General features: G+C 29.9%; 1 protein-coding gene across 15 annotated transcripts in view; it reads left to right on the top strand.

Annotated features, from left to right (window-relative positions):
• LOC100876585 (opioid-binding protein/cell adhesion molecule homolog) overlaps positions 1 to 18774 on the top strand; it is a 657546-nt gene that overhangs the window by 253977 nt on the left and 384795 nt on the right. The gene's annotated exons all lie outside the window — the stretch shown is intronic.

Here is an 18774-nt window from a genome sequence, read left to right as displayed (position 1 = left end):
GTGTACCAATAGAAATCAGGAACTTTTGTTCATAAAAATTACGCTCGCACCTCCATTTTGCGAAATAAGCAATCGGATAGACACAAAATGGAGGTCCACTTCGGAACATCGGATACATAACGTTCGCTTCGGAACATCGGATAGACGGTCGTTCAGTTTGAACATCGTTAAAAATAAGTAGAAACATATCGGTTATACAATTACACAGTCCACTTATGAATATCGACTTCAAACAATATGAAGTCTCCCGCGTCTAATTGTCGTTAAATATTGATGCTGCGACGTAGGTACACTAGTCAAATTTAAATGAAGGATGAATTCAAATAACAAGTTAATTTTAAATAGTAGACGAGTCAAGTTTGAATAAAAGTTAAGATCAAATAATAGGTTAGGTTAGGATACAGGATGGTTACGGTTAAATAAAAGGTAGGTTAAGTTCAAATAGACGAGTTCAAATAAAATACAGGTTAAGGTTAAATAAAAGATGGGTTAAACTTAAATATAAGACAAGTTAAGATCACATAGAAGATAGGTTATGTTTAAATATAAAAAACGAATTAAAATCACATAAAAGATAGGTTGTGTTCAAATAAAACACAAGTGAAGGTTAAATAAAAGATAGGTTAGGTTCAAATAGAAGGTGAGTTAAGTTCAAGTAAAAGACAAGTGAAACATCGTTAAAAATAATTAGAAAAGCTAGGTTAAGTTCAGATAAAAGACAAGTGAAAGTAAAATAAAAGCTAGGTTAAGTTCAAACATTAACAAGTTTAAAAAAAGAACGACTAAAGTAAAAAACAAGTTGTCAAATAAAGGACGTCGAAGAAAAAATATTTAATCTGCTTTATTATGTAAAACGAAAATTTGTTCTGTTCTCTTATTTCCCCAGTAATTAAATATGAAATTTTGCTGCGGTGCAATTTTTATTTACCCACAGTATTTTTTTACGTTTATCACGAAAGATTTATGTAAATAGAGAAATATTCGTTGCATTTAATAGCGAGCGCTGATTATACGAAATTCTGACGGTACATTTTTCTTACTCTATTTAAACTTCAATAATGGCAGCAACAGCAGGCAATTACTGATAATTGCTTGATTTTCGAGCAATCGAGAGAACGTAGACACGTAAACAGAGTAGAGTCAGTTAATTGAATTGTTTTTGCGTCATAAGTCGAACAGTGGCTGAATGTGTATACGTATGTATTATGGCTAGATGTATAATAATTGGAATTTGCTGGAAGATACATTAGTAATTAATTGTGTATCTGACAACTGAATATTAAAATATAAATTAAAATCAAACAATTAAATGAACTCTTAAATGAGTAATTATTTGTACCAAATAAAATTAAGAATAAAAAGCAATTTTATACTTAAGAAATTAAAAAATGTGTCCATTTCTGAAGGTCAAGGAAACATCTCCAGATTAGAATTAATCTTCACAATTTTTTCTTAATTTAATTAAAAATTAAATTTTAGTTAAATTGATTTATTCTTAATCTCAGTTAAAAATCGAATTAATTTTTACTGAATGAAATTCACTCAAGTAATAAATTTTAATCTTTAATTAAAAGCAAACCACAAATTCATTTTTTGTCGTATTAACTTTTTTTTAACAGGAAAATTTTTCTTAACAATTGCAAATAATTAATTAAGAAGGTCCATAAAATTTATTAGTTTGTCTTCAACAGTCCAAGTAAGAATTAAACATCCGTTAATTGAAAAACCATGTAATTAACAACTACTCTTCAATAGAGAAGTATTCGATTACAATCTAATCAACTCCAGCATAATTAATCGTAGTTTGATTAATTCTTAATGAGCCGGTTTCGAAGGTTCGTTAAAAAAACAAATCGATTGTATTAATCCGATCTGTTTAGGAACGAGAGAGTAATTACGTGTAATCGACAACGTCATTTCGCAGCTCGTTATTTATAACGAATTTACAGTTCATTTGATTTTACATTCATAACAGAAATGATTTCGCTCGGCGCAGGCGAATCACCGAATAATAGACAATTATTGCATACACGAGAGTGCATTCGAGCCGAAAGAGGAACGTTTAACAATGTCTCGTTCGATCGTGCAGAATTCCCGTTAATAAAAACGTTTGGCGCATCGGACTGTCGTAATGAGATTAAACAGCAACGCGAAAACACCGAACGCTCGAATCGTTTCGATGAAGCTTGCCTGAATCCGGCAACAACGTGATTGTGCTGGTAATATTACAATGCCAGGAAATCGTGGAATAAAAAAAGGAAGGAAATAAACTTCAAACTCAATTATTCGCGTTCTCTAATTAACACGTTATTCTGCGCGTTCGTACAACCGTTAACTTTAGGGAGAATAAACATCGTTCGAATTAGCCGAAGAAATTTTACCCACCCTTCTGCAACGGCTATCCATGCACGGATCAAGGGACGAAATGTCTGGAAATTACATTCGAGGTGAACTTTCTTAGCAGCGTCTCAGAAAATTGCATTTTTAAGCGACAGCTCATTTACCGGTGAGTAATTTCATCGGCAGCGCCTTTGACTCTGTCGAATCAATCTTTCTGTGTTTCTTCTTAACCACCAATCTACCACTTCTTGCTTTTACCAAGTGAACCGTTTAATAATCACTACCTATACCATTTACCCCTCAAACTCTCCCTCTCCAAAAATTGTTCACATTTTGAAACCATCCGCCACTTTTCGACATCTTTTTTAAATTACATATTTGTCAAAGTATAGTTATACTACCTGTTAAATCTCTGAAAGTAAAATAACCTCTTAACATCCATTATCACTAATAATTTACGCCTCCATGTTAAAACCTAGCAACCTATTTGCTATACCAAACCCACGCAATCGTTCGAAATTCATTAAAATCAAATAACACCATATTCATCAGGAGAAACAGTAAATGGAAGTTGGTAAGCAGCGAATATACTCGAGGTGCAAACGGAATAGTTTGATAAGCACTTGTTGCAATAATCGGATAGAAATAAAGTTGGTAACGGTACACGTACACACGTGCGGTGGTGCACACATGTACTCACACATACAGCGGATTTAATAACGTACCAATAGTACTGAGTTTAATTTTGACATTCTCCAATAGAGTTGAAACGAGGTATGCTCTAAATCCACAATATTCGTCCTTGTAGTTACCCGAACGTGGCATAATAACATCAGCTGCTACAACTTCAATAGAATGCCACAACGTCCTTGCGGTACGCCCCCGCCCCTAAACGACGAACTTGAGTTTGGCAAATTGGGTTCTCGACTTACAATCAACCGCATTCCGCAAACGTGTAACACGTCCGCTTGTGTGCACAATTCTGGGACAGAATAACCTTCGTAATAGTCGGATATCGTTATTGGTAAAACGACGCTTACTGCAAGTCGTCACGGTCGTATCAGTGATTTGGATAAAATTAGTTCCGGCGAATCTAAAGGGAAACCGACCAATACAGCTCTTAATATTAGTGTCATAGAAAATTAAATTGATACATACAGTTTCCGAATTATTAAAAAGAGGTCTTCATCCTCGGTGTATGACTTTGCATGTATATCTTAGCATCCTCTATCCTGGTGTCCTCTATAGTACATTTCTAATCTACAGACCTCCATCCTAGAATACTACACACATCTATTCTAGGCTCTAACAGAAGTTAGAGTTATTCTAGTACATCTCTCTCACACCTCTAACAGAAGTTATCCTAGTACACTTCTGTCTTGTACACCTCTACCCTACAAAGACAGAGTATTTGCTTCCGTTAAGTGTCCGCAACATTCCCACGGTCATCTTCCCCGTGCCATTACAGTCTGACAGTTAAAGATCCAGCAGTTCGATGAGGCTACATTTAATAACAAATGAGAGCTAAATCGACGGAATTGTCATTAGTGGTCTGATCGTGGTCCACGTTGGCATCGTTCAGTTTCTACATCGGTGATCGTTCAATGCGTGGTGTGAAATTCTTAATGGACCATATCGATCCATACTTTTTAATGACACTCCCGCTGGAGAAAGATACGATGACTTCGTTCGAAAGGAACTTTGGGATTCCTGCATTCTGTCGACTTGGCAACGAGACTACGGACGTGGTTCCAGCACGGCGGTGCTTCTGCACATTATCATCGCACTGTTCTAGCCGCGTCAAATGAAATGTTTCCTAATCGTCGGATTGGACGAGGTGAGCACGTCGAATTTCCGCCAAGATTACCAGATCTGATATCCTTAGATTTTTTCTAAGGGATATTTGAAAAACAATGTTCACACGGAAGAATGTGCAACGCCAAATGATCCTTGACTCGTGCCAACAAATTTCCGTGGAAATGTTACGGAGAGTCGAAGAATCGTTTAGAAATCGAATAAACGTCTGCATTCGGATTGAAGGAGGCACTTTTAAACTAACTTTAGAGGTTAGTGCTAAAACTTGCATTCAGTACTTATGTCGGTACTTGGTATAAAAATAACATTTGACCTAATGATTTTTCGCTGATGATGACTTGGTAATTCTGTGTAGAGATTAAAGGAGTGCATTGAAAGATAATTATATTTGAAAAAATATTTTGACCTTCATATTTGTTCTACGAGTCCATACAGAAGAATTTCAGTAATTCCCTCTCAGAAAATTTTATATGTTTTTTATTACAAAATTGATACTACAAAATATTAGATTTTAGTACTCGATGTTTAATCAACAAGAAAATTTTGTTTTATTACTTTATTACAATTTATTTTCATGTCATTGCTCAATAAATTTGTGTTCACATAAATGGATTTGAATTTTACCGCCATCTGAGGTCACGTGCAGCTTAGATCAATATGGCGGAACATTTTCCGATCACCGAACGACGTTCTGGCATCGCTTCAACGATATTTTTTCATCTTGATAACCATACAAGCATCGCAACGAGCATAGAGTTTATAATAAGAAGAAGATTTTTGTATTGTACGTTCGAGAGCAAACATTTTATCGTATCAGGAGTATATGGAAGGCTTTGTTGTAAGCTTCTTCTTTATTTTCGTATCATGGGGAGATTTTCGATGCGGATGTTTGGGCAATTGTGAAAGTTTGCGAATGTGTATGAAATATCTTCCCGATTGAAACGCAAATCTTTTTACTGGATTTCGATGTAAAAAAGGGGAACGGTCTTGTGGAATATATCATTAGAATATCTGCATCGGTAACTGACCGCAGTCGAGACAATCCTTATGTAATAGGTAGATTTATTCACAGGGAAAATGGCGACTAGTGGCGAAGTTTTGAAACTTTATTATTGCATATTTTTGAATTCTTTAATTTTCAAATTTTTGAGTTATGAAGTTCATGTTATAAATTTCTTAATTTCTTACCTTGTTATTTTTCTAATTCCTTAATTTTGTAATTTTGCAACTTTGTAATTTTGTAATTTTGTAATTTCCTAATTTCCTAATTTCCTAATTTCCTAATTTCCTAATTTCCTACTTTCCTATTTTCTTAATTTCTTAATTTCTTAATTTTTTAAATTCTCAACTGTTCAACTTCTCAATCACTCAATTTTCAAACCCTCAAGTTTTCAAATTTTCCCACTCCTAAATATTCAAACTTCCAAATCGCCAAATCAATTTCCAAATCTACTAAATAAGCCATCTCAAATTCCAAATTTGTCCCATATCCAGCAATATAACAAAAGTCTCCTCACAGTTCATTTTCCCAACAGACTAAACATCGTTTCCGTCCCAAAGAAAGCGCCCCGCACCATGTTCGAAGGATAATTTAATCCAGTCAGGTCGAAATATAATCCAGTTTGCGTTAATGAGTATCGTAAAATGATACCTGCAAATAAGTTGCTACCGTTCATTATAGTCCATCGAGAATCCATACACGAAAATTGCTCGGCACAAATAATGAATTTAACCTAATTCAATTACGAACACGTAAAATTTAATCAGAAACGAGGAAGGCGTAAGGGATACGCGTGAAGTTTCTCTCAGCTACCTTTCAGAGTGATTAATTAAAAGCGTTGAAAGCCGTTCGACTAAACAGTTTCAAGTCTTAATTGCAGACTGGATACGTCGATAGCATTATGTTAAACAGACGTCATTGTAAATAGGGTTTAACAGCATCACAGAGACGGGGTCCTTTCTGGCCGCCCAACGCGAAAGTGTTCCATCGGGTTTAATGAAAGGTTCAGTTTTGCTCTTGTTCGCCGATGCCCGAAGGGTACGATAATTTTACAGGTCATTTGCATAATGCCCGCGACCAGTCACGTGAATCACTTTGATAAGCCCAATAGCAATAGTTTACGCCCTACCCGTTCGTCTGTTTCGATGTAGTTGCTCTTTCTACGGCTGCCTTCTATTTACTGCTCGATCCTCTACTAAACGTTTACGGTTAACTGACTCTACTTTCCGATGCGCTACCGCAGGTTAATTTCATAAACGTTTAGAACGGCTAACAGATTCGCTTAAATAGATACTCTAGAGCCGCGAGCGGACATTTTGTTTCGCGCCGCCATTTTTCGGAACCCGCGAAATTCAGTGGGTAACATTGAAAGGAGAAGATTTACTTTTACAAGTAAAAGAAACAGAAAAGCACATATGGAGCATACAAAAAATAAGGAGTGAAAGAAATAACGAAGGGTTAGCATGAGGAAGTCGGGCTTTGACCAACAGGAGAGTACATCAGGAACGAGAGATGAGTATGAATAAAGACAAAGGAGAAGAAAACGTTCAGACGGTACTAAAAAAACAAACTAAAAGAAGCAGAGAAGTGACAGAAAGAAAACGAGACGAAAACGATAAAAAAGTGACTAAAGCAGAAATAAGTACTTGTTGACCATCAAGTTCTGTCGCATTTTGAGACTCGATTGTAAATCTTACATATAACGAAACTAAGGGTGTGAATTGCTTTTTGAATGTCAATTGCCTTTTTTCCTTGCTCTACCGCTTCTAAACGTTTAATAGAACAGCTACTTCCGCCTAAATAGAGTCGCGAACATTTTGTTTCGCGCCGCTATTTTTCGGCGAAACCCGCGAAATTCAATTCGTGACGATGCTTAACTGAGAGACGTAAGGCACGTAAATAATAAATTTTAATAATAGCACAATATTTTATGTAAAGTATCATTTAATGTGCTTTTATGAATGGAATGTGTATATTGCGACATTTTAAAAACTTTAAAAATGATCGGAAAATTTTTGTTCTCTATACAGGTATAGTTGTTTGTTATAATCGATGAGTAAAGATTTGGCATAGATTTTAACTCGAAGATGCAGCTACATTGATTGTACCTTATTTTATGTTGGTTGATGTATTTTATAAATGGAACGTACGTTCAGTTGACAAGTTTTGTTGTCTTTTAAGAAGATATTCGATTACAAATCTAGTGTGTGTGATTAAGGTATTATTGTATGACATGTTAATTGTTCTTTTAATGTGTAAAGAGAATTTACATAAAATCACTCATTACGAAGTGTAATTCTAATCAATTGAAAATTTCTAAATTTCTAAACTTGAAAATTTAGATATTTACAGACATAAAGATTTGTAATTTTTCGTTCGAGGATTTGCAAATTAGAAATTCTGCAATTTGAGTTTAAAATGCTTTATAATTAAAATTAAAAAAGTGTAAACTTGATAACTTTTAAATTTAGGAATTTTTAGATACAGCAACAAACTAGTTTTTTGCAACAAAAGACTAAGCTTGACAATTCTAAAATTCCGGATTTAAAAGTTCTAAAAATTTGAGAATTTACGGAATTAAAAGTAATTGAAAGAACGAATTGTCAACGTCGAAATGTTTGAAAATAAAAATTCGAAAAGGACAATAGTTTCCTTTTGATATATGACTGTTAGTTTAACGAGCAGACAGAAATATAATTGAAAGTTTGCAGCGAAAATGTTTAGTGAGCTTCAGAACGTCCACTTCCAAAGAACAAATCTCCACCAAATTGGCGGGAATATGAAAAGATTTGTAGAAAATTTCGTTTTACTATTTTTCCGACAATCAAAATGCTTGAAATACGCGCAATATTCGTTGTGCACGAGCGAACCCATGTTAAAAATAAAATACTATCCTGGTATAATAAAAACGGAAAAATATATATAGCTATTTGTTTCTCTTCTTTTTTTTTTAACAATACTACTACCACTTTTCTGCCATATATGTCATTTTCTCCGTTATTGGAATTATTTATATTTGTTCGATTACTCTTTTTTTTTAACAGATTTAACTATTTTTAATTCGATCAATTTTTAATTATTTTAAATTCAATTTCGAATTAGTTTGGACTCTGTAACTTTTTTATTATTTTAAATTCGGTAAATCTTTGATTAGTTTAAATTTAGTAGATTTCCTAATAGTTTAAATTCAGTTATTTTTAGGTATTTTAGGTTGAGTAAATTTTGAATTAGTTTCAATTCGTTTAATTTTTGAATAGTTCAGATTCAGTCAATTTTATCGAAGTAAAATTAGTCCTAATGCAAATTCTGTGTACCACATGTTTTTGCAGACAATTTTTTACCATTAACAGTATTTTAACCAGTGGTAACTGTATTTTTAATTATTTCTAAATTAAGAAGCTTCTTGAATTATTTCAAAATCATGTAGCTTATTGAATTATTTTAAAATTAGGAAGCTTCTTGAATTGTTTTAAAATCATGTAGCTTATTGAATTATTTTTAAATTAAGAAGCTTCTTGAATTATTTCAAAATCATGCAATTTATTGAATTATTTTTAAATTAGGAAGCTTCTTGAATTATTTCAAAATCATGTAGCTTATTGAATTATTTTTAAATTAGGAAGCTTCTTGAATTATTTCAAAATCATGTAGCTTATTGAATTATTTTTAAATTAGGAAGCTTCTTGAATTATTTCAAAATCATGTAGCTTATTGAATTATTTTTAAATTAAGAAGCTTCTTGAATTATTTCAAAATCATGCAATTTATTGAATTATTTTTAAATTAAAAAGCTTCTTGAATTATTTCAAAATCATGCAATTTATTGAATTATTTTTGAATTAAGAAGCTTCTTGAATTATTTCAAAATCATGCAATTTATAGAATTATTTTTAAATTAGGAAGCTTCTTGAATTATTTCAAAATCATGCAATTTATTGAATTATTTTTGAATTAAGAAGCTTCTTGAATTATTTCAAAAGCATATGATTTATGGAATTAAGTTAAAATTATAAAGCTTCAATCACTACAAAATAACAAAGTATGTTAAAGTTATTAAGCCCATACTGGACCGATTCATTATAGAATAATAATTTACATCCTTATTATTTTCCAATGAAACGTTTTCTACTAACTTTCCCTCACTCGCCTAATTATAAAGTTAATTAAATGAAGAGCTTCCAGGTATTTAATTACGAATATTGGTCTTAAGTGACTGCTTTGATATTTGCCTAGATTTTATATAATTACCTCGAAAGATTAAAGAACGAATATTAAATTCCCCAATATTTTAATAAAATATTTCTGTGTTACTTTAATCCCGAAATTCTATTTCGCAAAAGAATTCTCAATACGAAATAAATTTTACTGGATCGAAACTCGTGTAGTCGTGATTAAATGTTCGAAAGCGTTTCGTTGGAGTTAATTTCTTATTTTAACATAAAGGCGCACGAAATCCGTGGATTTTTCACGTTGATTTTCTGGTGAGGAGAAACGGTGAGACGGTAAGAATGAAGCAGATACGTACAAAAGAAAGACAATGGAATTCCATTTGTCTGTTTGCAAGAGCTTCTAAGAATGTCTTACTCTAAAACGGAGTAAAAACGTTTTAACCGTTTGTAATGAAGAGAGAATCTATCGTGTACTTTATTTTTGCGAGAATTACAGTGCGTGGAGAAATCTTTCTTCAACGTGAGAAGACATACAAAATAATATTCCACTGCTCAAAATTATATTTTTATTATAAATACACTTCATATTTATATTTCACTAATTTAATATCATTGAAAACAACTTGCAATGTCACGCAAAAATGCGAAAAGAACAATATTGCGTTTAAGAAATTTCACAATTTTTACGCATTTTCAATTAATACAATTTTCCTATTACTGAAAATTAATTTCTAATATTCATGAAAATTATTTGTGGGTTAAACAAAAATATTTTACTTACAGAAACAAGATTTGTTTGGTTAAAAATAAAATAAAATAGTTAAAACAAAAATTGTGTCCAGTAGTGTCGTTATTTAAGTAAAAAATCTGAGCTTTCATATTTTTACCAAAGATCGTAGTTTTCTAATTTATTTTAGAAATTTGTATTAATTTCTTCCAACATTATGACGCAGGTTTTGTATAATAGTAAGCCGAATATTATTCACATTCTCCGTATTCGTATATTCTTAATGGTATTGAAACCCGCAGAGAGTCCGCCATTTTGATGTTTGAATACTGTCTTCCTTACGCCATATTGTGTGCCTCTAAAGTGAATGGGAGCACTATCTTGTCAAAGGAGTGATGCTTTTTTTATCGTTCTCTTGAAGACAATTATGCAAATGTTATTATATTCTTTAATGTCTTTTCATCGTTTATGTCTGTAATTGGGAGTTTCAGGAGCATTGAAAGCTTGTATTATGTTATTTCTGGGAAATTGTAGGAGACATTTTATCTTCCTTTCAGATTTGTGATGTGTGTGTTAATAATGGAGCTATTAACAATTGTTGATATTAATATTATTAGTAATAACAATTAGAAGCTATAATATCATTAATAATATTAGTATTAATATTACTAGTAATATTATTATTATTGATAGTGATTCTAGAGAAAAAAGTTTCAAACAAAAAATGAAGCTCTTAAAAAGTTCTATAAAAAGTGTTCTATACATTTTTTATGTAAATCTAATAGTTTGGCTGTCATGAAGAAAAAAGTAATAGATAATATCCTGGGCAGAAGTCAGTTTGATCCCCACCGAGTCATTTTGGGTCATAACAACTAAAATAATAGATTTATGTCAAAAATGTATAGGACTTCCTTTGTAGAACTTTTCATGAGCTTCATGTGTTGTTTCAAACTTTTTTCTCTAAAATCATTATTTTCATATATATTCAGTAGGAACTGTAAAGATTTCTGAAGGGTGCTAACGAACACATTGCGAAATGATACTTAATAATATTTGTCATAACTGCCAAAATAATAGGTTTATGTAAAAAATGTATATAACCTTTTTTATACAGCCTTTCATTAGCTTTATTTTTTAATTGAAACTTTTTTCTCTAAAATAAATATTTTCGGATATATTCAATATGAACTATGAAACACTTCGAAGAGAGCTGGCAGCAAACGAAGCTTTGTCGTAAAAAATCTTTCTAGGGACTTTCTTCCGTAATCAAAGGTTAGTTTTGGTTATAATTTCAGTAAAATAGTTCTTACGGTTTACTTTAGAAATCTGAATTCTCATATGAATTAATACAAAAATATTACAACCTAAATTTGTAATAATCAAATAACATTAATACAATATTTTATCAATTTATATATTAATAAAATATTTAATGCATTTATATGTTAATAAGATGTTTTATTCATTTATGTATTAAAGAGATATTTTATTCATTTATGTATTAATGAAATATTTTATTCATTTATGTATTAATGAAATATTCTATTCATTTACACATTAATAAGATATTTCATGCATTTATATAATAATGAGGTATTTTATGCTCGTTTGTACTGCATTAATGAAATATTACGCCCTGTATATTGCATTAACAAGATATTTCGTGGAATCTGTTTTCCTTTTTATACACCACGATTTCTCTCAGTTTATTTACAGTAAAGGTAGAACATAATTTTATAGTCAGATTGAATCGTGTTTATAAAAATGTAGCCATGCTGTTTTTGATAGGTATCAGAAACTGTTCCGTTGGTTAAAAGGATTCTACGTAAGTAACTGTGCACGTATTCTCAGTAAAAGTTTCACGTTTACGCTCAGAAACATTTTCTGTGAAACATCAATTTATTAAGCGGAGCTTGAAAGGAATCTGTAAACCGTGAGCATCTCTGCTTCTGAAAGATCTTGTATTAATATTTTCATAGTTACACGAAGGGTAGATATAATTATATCATCACGAATATTATAAGGATTTTGTCAAAGAGGCAATAGCAAATAAGTAATAATAATAAACATAATAAAATACGAATAGTAAATATGTGAAATTGATATGTACATACATATGTGAAACTGACATGTACATGAATATTAAATATGTAAAACTAACTTGAATGTTAATAATAAATATATAAAACTAACATAAACAGTAATCATTAATATGTAACACTAATAAGTACAGTAATAGCAAGTGTGTGAAATTCACATATACACATACATGACATATGCATACATATAGTAACAATAAACATGTCGAACTTTCAAATATATAAATATGTAAAATTTTTAAATATGTAAATATGTGGAGTAATAATAAATATGTAAAACTGACATGTATAGTAATGAGCATGCGAAACTGACATATGCATATACATGACATATATGTACATATAATAAAAGTAAAATAAAATACACATACAGTAAAAATAAACATGTAAAACCTATATGTACAGTAACAATAAATATGTCAAACTTTTAAATATGTAAATATGTAAATATGTGGAGTAACAATAAATATGTAAAACTGATATGTACAGTAATAATAAGCATGTGAAACTGATATGTGAAGTAATAATAAATATATAAAATTTATATGTACAGTAATGACAAATATTTAAAATCTGCAGGTACAGTAATAATAAACATGTAAAATTAGCTTGTACAGTAATAATAAATATGTAAAACTGACGTGTGCAGTAATAATAAGCATGTGAAACTCACATGTGAAGTAATAATAAATATGTAAAATTTATATGTACAGTAATGACAAATATTTAAAACCTGCAGGTACAGTAATAATAAATATGTAAAATGAGCTTGTACAGTAATAATAAATATGTAAAACTGACGTGTGCAGTAATAGTAAACATGTGAAACTCACATGTGAAGTAATAATAAATATATAAAATTTGCTTGTACAGTAAAAATAAATACGTAAAACATAAATGTGTAGTAGTAATAATATATATGTGAAACAGTTCATTATAATAAAAATAAATAATAAAAGCTCCCATGTAATTTAACGACTATGAATGTTTATTTCACATATTCATTCCTATAATAACATAATACAATATCTCACGTACCTACACACGTTATTATAACATACAATTACAATATCTGCCTTTTATAGACATTACTAATGCAAGTGATTCAATATGTAAATTATTTCAGTCAGTACAATTAATATAAACCAATGTATTATAGAATAATATTCCTACATGTTACATTTATAACATGACAGCAGCAAAATGTAAAAATTCAAATATTCATATAAAAAGTATATCTTGAAAAGAAAATCGTTTTTGGACCTACATTTTATGACCCTTTTTCATTTTTAACTCTCGGATAGGATCTGGGTCAACTGTGTCTCAGACCTACACAGTACTGTTTGAACTAAAGTCATACAAATTTTTTAACGAAATACCTTTCTATGCAAAAATTAATATTTGACGTTCTAAAATTACAAAATTGGAGTAAGTGGTATTACATTAAATACATGTGACCATACCTAAAAAATCTTTTTAATCTTCTTATATACTCTTTGTATTACCTTTCTAATTAATTATAGTACTTTCTAATATTCTTTTCATTAGAATACTCTTTTAGAACGCTTTAACAAGTATTTTTAGAATTATTTTTTGAAGAAGACTACAAAGTTTAAAACGTAGTTTTAGGTCACAACTTTGAGGTTATGTTTTAATTCTTTATTTAACCTTGCTATTTATTTGTCAGTCAAAAATTACTCTTCATAGCTATATTAAAACAAAGAAAGAAAATTGAAATGTTTAGTGATCCTTGATTTTGTAAATTATAGTTGGTCCTAAATTTCAACTTGAATATTAAAAATTAAAGTAAGTTTTCACATTTGAGCTGTGAGTACGAACGAGACTCATTAAAATACAAGTTGAAATAAAATTGATAGTATTTTATACCATAAAAGAGTGGTTTGGTTCTGTATAACATACGAATACGATCGAAATTAATGAGTGAAATATGATTTTTGAAAGGGAGTTAATTAGTATGTAACAGGAGTGTAGCGAGGTTAGAGAAGAACCAGCCGCCATTTTCATTTTCAATCGATGTCTTCGTTCTACATAACCCCGAAGAGCGTAGGAAACAGGAAGCAATCCCTTCGATGGTTGTCGGGAATGTGTCCGGCAAATTTATATCTGCAGACAAGCAGGATAACGGTCGTGCAGTTAAATCACTTTTCGCTGCAGAAGAGGAATTACATGATCATTCAAAAGAGCAATGGCCGTGGAATTGGTTAAATGGTTTCCAAGGCACGTTTTAAGATTATTCATTTAATTTCGCCGTGTCCCGTACGCGATACGAATCTTTATGCGAACGTTGAACATTCACGAATTTTCGATTTTTACGCTAATTACGTTTGATCGCGATTTCCCATTATTTCTTTAACGCGGATATCAGAGTTCCGTGCGAAAATATCGCTCCATTTACGGCCGCAACTACTGATAATAAAAATCCTTTTTCTACTTCTAATTTCGGTGGGTAGAAACGTCTTTTATCGTTTGATAAGGATAAAAGGAAAGGCAGGAAAAACAGACCTTTTCGGGACACTATTTCTTTTTTATCTAAATTAGGGAATTTATTCTTATCGAGGTTAGATCCTACTGCTTTGCTTCTAACTTTTTTTTCTTGAAATGTATTGTTGGTATATTGATTATTCACGAAATAACTTCGTTACTATTATTTATTTTATTAACTTGTTATTTATAGTAAACAAGTGATAAATGTTACTGTATAATTTTTGAAACTATAATGAAAGCTTGAAACTTGATGAATTTATTGAAAAGTAGTTCCATTATTATTGTTTAGTTTATTGACTCATTCTTTGTAATATAAAATAAATATTTCTATGTTCCTAAATATCTAAAAACCTTAATATCTAATTATCTTAATATCTAATTAAATATTGAATTATCTAAATATCTAAATATCTAAAAACCTAAATACCTAAATACCTAAAAATCTAAATATATAAATATCGAAATACCTAAATATCTAAATACCTAAATTTCTAAACACCTAAATATCTAAATTTATAAACACCTAAATACCTAAATACCTAAAAATCTAAATATATAAATACCTAAATATCTAAATATCTAAACACCTAAATTTCTAAACACCTAAATATCTAAATATCTAAATACCTAAAAATATAAATATCTAAATATCTAAATTTCTAAACACCTAAATATCTAAATTTATAAACACCTAAATATCTAAATGTCTAAATGTCTAAATGTCTAAATGTCTAAATATCTAAATACCTAAAAATCTAAACACTTAAACACCTAACTTTCTAAACTCTTTCCAACTAAACTAAGAAATTCCCAAAATCGCCAAGAAATTACAACAAAATTTATAATAATATACATAAAACAGAATAACATGAATGATCAGTACTAAATATCCCTTTTTCACGTAACCACGATAATATCTCACATTCCGCGGAGACTTGCAATTAATGGCAAGTAACTATTGACGGCAAAACAAGTTTGGTAACAGCCATAGAACTTTATGAAACACATTGTCAACAGTCGTAGAAACGGAAGTGTCATTACATAAGTTCCAAATTCCCTGCAATTTTCTCGGGTCAAGTGGCTAGAAGTTATTCAGGAAACAACTCGTATTCCAAACACGTAATTCTAGTTTAACCTAGGTGAAAAAGGCAATGGTACCTTCTAATTAAGGCAAAAACACGGTTAGCTCATTCCCTCGTGTATCTGTTACATATTCTGCTATGTACAAAATTACGTAACGCTTCGAATCTCTTTGTATAGTATTATTTAATCGTTTCGTTGAATATGGCGTCGTCAGAAATGTATTTTACCTTTTTGTTGATGCAGAGATGAGGATACAGTTCATTCATTGTTCAAAATTTATATTTATTACATAAGCTAACATATGGTTAGCTTACATTTTCAATATAAATAAATTTATATTTATTTATTGTTTATTAAGACTTATTGTAAATAGTAGAAGTTTTTCTTATTTTTAAGGTTAAGATTAAGAAGTGTTTTTATTATTAATTTATACATTTTCACTATTTACTGTTATTTTTCATTTATTTTTACACTAACTTAGTTTCCTTATAAATTTATTATAAATAAAAAGCAGCTTCAGAAAAATTTCATTTGCTTTCTACTATGAATTGCTAAGAAAGTGAATAATAATGATGGATTTATTTTTCCATAAATTCTGCAAGTTTGAAGCATTTATTATTGTTTGAAAATCGAAACTATAAGTTAATAAATTAAATAATAGTGGAATTATTTTTCAATAAATTCATCAAGTTTCAAGCTTTAATTATTGTTTAAAAAATTGTACAATAATTTTTATCAATTATTCATTCTAAGTATCAAGCTAATAACACAAATAATAATGATGGATTTATTTTTCCATAAATTCTGCAAGTTTGAAATATTAATTACTGTTTAAAAAATAACACAAACTTGTATTTATTTGATATTACAAATAATGAGTGAATAAATTAAATAATAATAATGGGACTACTTTTAAATAAATTCATCAAGTTTCAAGCGTTCATTATAGTTTACAAAATTACACAATAACATTGATCACTTGTTTACTATAAATAACGAGCTAATAAAATAAATAGTAATACTGGATTTATTTTTAATAAGTTCTATGGGTTCCTAACATTTATTATTTAATATTTAACAACCAAAAACTCTTATTCACTTTTTCATTACAAATAACAGGCCAATAAAATAAATAATAATAGTAGAATTTTTCAAATTGACAATTTTACAATTTTGAAACTTGAGAATTTTCTAATTTTGCAATTTTAGAATTTTGGGAATTAAAATTTTACAATTTTGAAACTAGAGTATTTGTTAATTTTGCAATTTTTAAATTTGAGAATTTGCTAATTTCATAATTTTGGAATTTAAAAAGTGAAAACTTGCAATTTTGAAACTTAAGAAATGAAAATTTTGTAATTTTGCAACTGGAGTATTTGTTAATTTTGCAATTTTGAAATTTGAGAATTTGGTAATTTTATAATTATGGAATTTAAAAAATGAAAACATTGCAATTTTGAAATTTAAGAAATGAAAATTGTACAATTTTGAAATTTGAGAATTTGCTCATTTTGATATTTTGAAATTTGAAGAATGAAAGTGTTACAATTTTGAAACTTGGGAGTTTGTTAATTTTGCAAAAGTATTAAAATTGACAAATTTACCTATCTAAGAGTTCAATACTTTATCAATATTAAACCTAAAAATTTACAATAACTTTACAGATCTTTCACATCTAATCGACGAATTTTCCCATACTAAACATCCAAATTCCCAAATTGAATTATTTAACGCAAAAATTAAATACAATATATGTACTACAAATTTAATATCAACCTAACCTTTATCTTACCACTATCAACCAATAAAACAAACATAAAAGTTGCTTATAAACTTGCGCGCCCTACAACGAAAACGACTTTCCCATTTTCTACCGGAACAGAAATTTCTTGACAAACAACAAGTGTAGTGTCCCTTAAAAGAAACGATCATGTTGGTCAGTGGACTTTCGACACGGAAAGTACGTCACGTTGAATGGCGTCGCTTGACGGTACGTATTTTATATCGCAATTGAAAAATAGCTACGATTCATAAAACATTCGCGGATTCTCTGACCTAGTTTTCGATGTCGATATAACGCTGCAGAAAGTGGGTTTCCTTGGGATTTAGGAGTGCTGAAGGAATATTTGGTGGAGACTGGTAAAGAAGGTAATTCCAAAGAACGAATATATCTTTTATTTCCCTTTTTTTGTGGCGGGCAAACTCGACGAAAGTTCTGATAGAAGAGTTCGGCTAATAGACTTCTTGCCTTATAAGATTCATTGTTTGATTAATACTAATCTCGCAGTTAATTGGGGATAGTGCAACTAGCGCTTCAAAGAGAATTTATTATTATTAATCACTCAACGTTATTAATTGCGTTGCAAAATTGTATAAAACACATGTTCTTGCATTTCACGTGCTGTTTATGTAAAAAACAACTCTTCATTAATATTAATCGTTTAACGAATATTTTATATCGCGAAATTCAGTTCGGTTTTAATGAAATCAAAAATATTCCGTTCTGTAGTACGGTTTTTATTGCAATTTGTTGGCTATAATTTTCCTTTATCGCTTCGTTACACGACTTTGAAATAAATGTGTTTTTCCATGCTTGTAAACGATTTATGTCTATCGAGGGTTAGGTAAATCAACTTTTCAAACGTACTTTCAAATATTCTGATTGTTAATAAATGTCTCATATTTTCTTTATTAGGCATCTTTTTTTTAATTATTATAATGTGAAGTTTGAAATGGTTCTCCTGATTAATTATAGTAATTGACATGTGGATATGTATATGTGATGTATACAATATAAGTGATTTACAAATATACGTATACATATAGTGGGATGCAGACATATATAAGTGATGTACAATATATAAGTGACTTACAAGTGTACATATACACATAGTAACATGCAAACATATATAAGTGACTTACAAATACATATACATATACATATATGTACATATAGTGACATATAAACATATGGAAGTGATGTACAATATATAAGTGAATTACATATATACGTATGCATATAGCAACATACAAACA

Source organism: Megachile rotundata, chromosome 15 (assembly GCF_050947335.1).
Source record: "Megachile rotundata isolate GNS110a chromosome 15, iyMegRotu1, whole genome shotgun sequence".
Classification (NCBI taxonomy): domain Eukaryota; kingdom Metazoa; phylum Arthropoda; class Insecta; order Hymenoptera; family Megachilidae; genus Megachile; species Megachile rotundata.
The sequence above is the reverse complement of the archived record's forward strand: the minus strand, read 5'-3'. Positions and strand labels throughout refer to the sequence as shown.